Below are 6000 nucleotides of genomic sequence, written 5' to 3'. Positions count from 1 at the left end.
GTGACGCGTGGTCATCACATAAGTGTCCCATCGCTGCTGTTTTGTGGCTTTCGAGACCGGAGCCGGCTACTTCTTACTTTGAAGTAGCTTCCCAATTGTCCTCACGATGCTGGGTCAACACTGAAATTTCGAGGGCTCCCACCGGGAATCGAACCCAGGACCCGCTCGCACCAAAGGCAAGTGTGATAAACATTTGGCTACACGGGAGCCCGCTGTAGATAAAATTTCCCGTATCTGATTTTATGTGCACACTAATTTGGTGCAAAAGTCTATCTTTCTTTTTTGTTGTTTTCGTGATAAATTAAAGGACTTATTCAGTGGTCGCAGTGGATATTGTTATAGCGTATACCCCCCCTTTCTAAAACGCAGCTGTGTAAATATTCACCTGTACAATTTCAACCTAACACTCGAAAAAATACTGCGTACGCCAGTGGGTGGGGATGTTTGCTTGAGCTTATGCGTTAACCGTGGGGATGCTCCCAAGTTTTTCAATGGAGACAATGGAATCTGGGGAGCTTTGCGAAATTGTTCCAGCCAGCCGGGTAGTACACCCAACGGCGAAAGAAACAGTAAGCGAATTGTCCACCACCATTTTAATTCGGTCTGTATTGCACATTGTGATGACAATGCATTGAAATAATGACGTCAATAAGCAGAGAACAATGCCTACTTCGAACCAACATAGTTTCATTCAACAACGCAGGATGTAGAATAAAAATGTAATTAAAATAGCGGTGGACTATTTGCCTACCATTATCTCTGCCGTTGACTGTACACCACCTCAATTCTGGCACTGGGCATATTTCATTAAAAAATAAATGAATAATTATGAAGGTTCTTTTTGCATGCAAAACGTAGTCATGCGAACTATGTTAATTATCAAACTGAATGAATAGTAGTGCAAATTTTTCATGAGATGTTTACCATGTTACAATTGGTTAGTAAACTAAGAGTTAATGACGTCAGCAAATTGCATACCGACATTACTTGTCCCTGAACTCTTTTATCTAATATATATATAATAATTTATAATTGAATACTTTTAAAATAATAATTTTATAGATGCATGTACGGTAAGCCTTAGACAAGGTTACATGTATCCATAAATGATCTAATGATTAAGAATGCAGTTCCTTGATTGAAATAATGTTTGCAACAAATAACACAATTAAAACCATTGCCTATATCTTCATTTAAACAAACACGCTTTTACCATGTGGGTCCGGCCAAGACCCAAGACTATTGTTTTTCGCCATGTGTGATTGCTCATAATTGACGTCATTTCAGACAACTGTTCGGATTTCCAAGGGGAACGTTGCTGCTATGTGCGCGCACTTTTCTTCGGCGTCTTTTTTGGTGTAAAAAAGCTGTATTTACTGATTGTTGTGAGTACATAACATCATTTTTGCAGAAAACCAGGTGGGTATAAGACACAAGTTATGTTGTGTCTTCGTATGTGTGAGTCATTGTCTTGCCTTTGTAACTCGTAAATTACGTGTCATTGTCTTGCCTTTCTAACGCGTAATTCCAGGTCGAGTATAAAAGAGATCGCAACGAATGTCGCAGTTGTTTCACTACCTGTTATAGAATGATATTTAGTGGAAAATATATTTTCTGAGAAACAGAATTATGGACATAAAAAATAAAGAAAATTCAACACGAGGTCGAACTAGAAAAGTCGTCCGCGAGGTGGAAGGGGTCGTGAGGGGCAGGAAATATATTATTGAGAACAATGTAAATATGTTCAGCACAGCAAATTTCATAGAACTGGTCACATCGTACTTCATATACTTGTAGGGTACAACCAGTGGCGGCGATTAGGGTGGGGCGAGGTTTGGCAGTTGCCCCCCTCCACTTTTTGCCCTTGCTTATGCTATGCTAAACTTTATCGACGAAGGGAAAGTAAAATGTCCTTTCCCCCCCCCGTTTAGAACCCAATCGACGCCACGAGGTACAACAGGTAGCTACATACAGTGTGTTTACAAATGGTGATGACCAATATTTTGACAATCATGAAGTTCGTGTCCAGCCCAGACTTAAACTATGCCCTGATCAGGGTGCTAAATTTCGTGGACTCCATGAGAGCACGCTTTAATAAATAAATAAATAAATATTTTTTTTTTTAAAAAAAAACATTACTTGCTCTTCCAGTGCTCAAAGTGTAAAATTCAATCTGGGGGAGCTTCTAATGGTCCAACATGAAGACAGTGAAGCATGTAGGGGGATTCTTCAGGTAAATTTCCGTGACTGGGTGAATGGTATTCCCCCTCCCGCACTTCGAACCAAGGGCTCTTCCATATAAAGGTGTGGCCAGTGGGGTAGCGGCTGCCCCTGCAATGCAGGGTGACCCCCGAGGTGTGTAGTTCTGCGATGTTCTTCCTATGTGGTCCTGAAATTTTATACAATCCCAGAAATTCAATTTATTCAACAATTCAGAAAGTCGCTTAATAAAAAAAATTGATCTACGAAACAGAAATCTGGTTCTCAGTAACATATCATAGAACTATGTCTGTGAATAAGTAGGAGCATACTGTCTCAGCCAGAGGAGCCTGGTCAACTTTACATATTGGTCCCTTCCGAAATGCTGGTTTAACTTACTTGCAGATGGCCATTGATAGGAAAGAATCCACATCATACCTTCATAGATGCACAGCGTGCTATGACACCAGGTGTTTCTGGTTCGAACCTAGACCTGGATATGGGTGTTCTTTGTGTTTGTCCCTGCATTAATTTTATCGTATCATCTTCGCAATTGACCAAATGTGACAAAAAGGCGACGCTAAGTAACAAAAATCAAATGATTGATTGTTTGATTTGGTTTATTTTACTTCACTTTTCCGCCACTTTTGGCTAATGGCGAAGATAATACGATAAAATTGATGAAGGGACAAACACAAAGAACACCCCTGGCCAAGCTGAGATTCGAACCTGGGATCTCTGGCTTAGTAGGCAAATTAAATCGTTTTTCATTTTCGAGAGGGGGTGGGATACATGTACTTTTTTTTAGTAGTCATTCCTCATTTTGCAGTCTTTTTCTGTCTTTTGATGTTCTTTTTTTAAGAATACTGGGCCCTAAAAAGGGGGGGGGGGTATGACCCACACCCATCCCCTTTGGGCATGCACTTGCTACCCCAAGTGTCAATGTCACCGCACGTCACTGGGTTTCAGGTGTAATACTAGGAGTGCAATGTGCAGTCGTTTTGTTGTAAAATTTATGTTTCAGTCAAATGAAGATTTTAGTTTCTTTCAGTGCAAAAGTTTGGAATTTTCATTTATGATAATTACAAAGAAATTCTACCCCTGTCCAGTATACGAACTTTCCACGGAGTGAGGCACATTTGCTGGGGCCTCTTCTCTTCACATTCTGTCGTACGGTTGTATATGCGGGAAGTCTAATCTTACGAGTACTGTACGTATGCTTATTATGTGCTCGTGAGGCTGGCCTCACGGTGTTACCCACTAGGACGAACAGAATGTCAGCAACGCTGCATTTCCGCCAGGGTTGGAAATTTGTGGTGTACCAGCATTTTTTTATAAACATTAGCCTGTGTTCATGCAGATATTCTATTTCATTGTACATTTTCCATATTTTGTACGAAACTTAGGTTTTCCTTCCTTTCATCGACAAGTGTAAGTGAAATTGAAAATTACGGAGTACTGTAGTTCTGACTTCGTTTTCTGGTCAGAGTGCTCATGGTCTTGTTGATTCACCCAACACCGTAGTGTAAACAGAAAGTCTAAAGAACTTATAATTGTAAAGTAAGTGTTCATACCAAATTATGTAAATAAAAATGCTAGTTACACCTTATATTTACAAAGTAGTTTTACTTTCACTGGGAATAGAATAATTTATTTTTATCGTGAATGGGGGGGGGGATTTCCCTCGCTTGTTCCCCCTCTATGAAAACTTGCCTTCTGCTCGGACGCTAGAAGGGAGCTTGACTCGGAACGCGAGGTTCGTGATGGTAGAGCTTTGTTTGTGATTCGTGTCGTGTGCAGCGATTTATTAGGACATTTATGCAAGAAGTGCTGGACTGAAATGCCAGAACAACAAGAACAATCGAGTTCTTAATTGAGTGAAGATGTAATCATTGGTAAGGTAGGACCCACTTTTGGTCTTTCATGTTTCCTTCTTATAACATAACAATCATTTCTAAAATGTTTTCAACTATATTTTCCTTTGCAAGTAACAGTGGCAAATGACAGCAAAATATTTTTAAAAAAATTCAAAGTTGTTGAAACGTTATTTAATGCGTTAACACTGTCGTCGAATAAATATTGCAAGCAGACATTTTTTTATGGAGTCGACACATGCGAAGAGGTAGGCAGTTTCACTTACCCTGAAGGGATAACAAGAGAAGAGGTCAGTCAATGAGAGTACAATGCAATGGAAGACTTTTTTGGGTTTAAGACAAAGAGTGTTATGGGATTATTGCGCGGGCCATGTCTATTTCAGGTCTGGCAGAACAGGCCAGTGTTGTCACATTGGATTGGCAGAAAAGAGCTAAATTGCGCCTAAAAATTGGGATTCTATTCTCTCAAGCAACTATTTATTATAACTTGTTTATATGTTACATAGTAACCTGTCGTGTTGCCGGGTCCCAAACAAGGATCCTATGTTCTATTATCACGTAAAGGTGTCTACTAACACAAGGGGTAGAACAAACTAGGATGTGAAGTACACACACTGAATGAGAGGTCACCTTTGCTTATGTTTTTTCTTGAAAGCCCCGTAGTGGTCATCCTAACACGTTACGAAGCCAGGTGACCTAATTGTGGTCATGTCAATGTTTCCTGATCATCTTTAATTCATTCTCCATACCTTCTCATCGTCACGATTAGCATAGAGCAAAACAAATGAGACGAAAATATTCAAAATTTAAATTATGTTTACTTGCACATACAGGCGTCAGAAATTATTTTATCTAGAAAGCCAAGAGTGGAATTAACTACAACCATTCCTTTAGTTAGACAACAGATAACAATGGTGTTTTCCTCGGTGCGAGGAAGTCTTCCTAAAAAAAAAACTAAGTTGGCAGCAGTAGAACGTACCAAACTGACAGTTGCTGAAAGTGCGGAATTCTGTGGTCTGCTCATGGCAAAAACGTCAGACTGACCCGAAAATTATGGGGTTCTTCTAGCCCTTTTCACCTCAATTGCAAAATAAATAAATGAATTTAGAAAAAAAGTGATGAAGAATTGACAACAGGGCTTGAGCACTATTCATAGGATTTTCGCGATGTCTCATGATTGGTAGTTCTTTCTGGAGGTGTGTGCATAAATCAAGGGTTGAAAAAATACAAACAAATAAAAAACCCGAAATGAATAAAAATCTAGATCTATGACATCTGGTGGGCAGGAGAACGTTTAAGACATAATTATCGTACTGATGGCCGGTAACAAAACTTTTGAAAACGTCACGCCACTGGCAAGTAAAGAAGTGGTCTGGAGAGACATTGAACCACTCTCCATGACATAGCCCCCCTCCCTTTCTTCATACAGATTTAAGCAACTAATGGAAATTATCGCACTTCTGTGTCTACCCTGCTAGGAACTCTACGCTTCGCCACTGGTTTCTTTGAACTTAATACTTCACTTGGAGTTTGAGAAAGCCAAGCCATCCAATGATGTGTTTCTTTGGCTGTCCATTTTAGGGTTTAAGAGTTAGTGAAAATTTGTTTCATCATCTGCTTACCTTAGCATGCGATGGTGCTAAGCAGTGCTCGAAGTGGAGGAGGGTGGGGGTGGAGAGTGTTTGCTTATCAACCAAGTTTAAAAAAATGCATAAAGCATCCTCCCAGTTGGTATAATTTGCATAAACATCCTCTTACATGTTTTATTATCTCCATGTTGAACCATACAGCACCATCCCACCTATCCCCAAACTCAACTAAGTAAGTGTTTAACACTCTAATCATACAACAATCAAAGCTAGAGTCTGTATAATCTGCTCTTATGGCTTTTATCTGTCTTGAAGCATTTACTCTCAACTGTTACAGA

The 6000-nt window shown here is 39.7% G+C and overlaps 1 protein-coding gene across 1 annotated transcript in view; it reads left to right on the top strand.

Annotated features, from left to right (window-relative positions):
• Positions 1-1302: 1302 nt before the first annotated feature.
• The window catches only part of LOC145998425 (NFX1-type zinc finger-containing protein 1-like), a 44059-nt gene continuing 39361 nt past the window's right edge, over positions 1303-6000 (top strand). Inside the window, exon 1 of the mRNA XM_083134834.1 lies at positions 1303-1419. The gene's annotated coding sequence lies outside the window, so the exon portion shown is untranslated. The remainder of the gene's footprint in view (positions 1420-6000) is intronic.

This window comes from Lepisma saccharinum, chromosome 1 (genome assembly GCF_977018435.1).
Source record: "Lepisma saccharinum chromosome 1, izLepSacc3.1, whole genome shotgun sequence".
NCBI classification, from domain to species: domain Eukaryota; kingdom Metazoa; phylum Arthropoda; class Insecta; order Zygentoma; family Lepismatidae; genus Lepisma; species Lepisma saccharinum.
The sequence above is the reverse complement of the archived record's forward strand: the minus strand, read 5'-3'. Positions and strand labels throughout refer to the sequence as shown.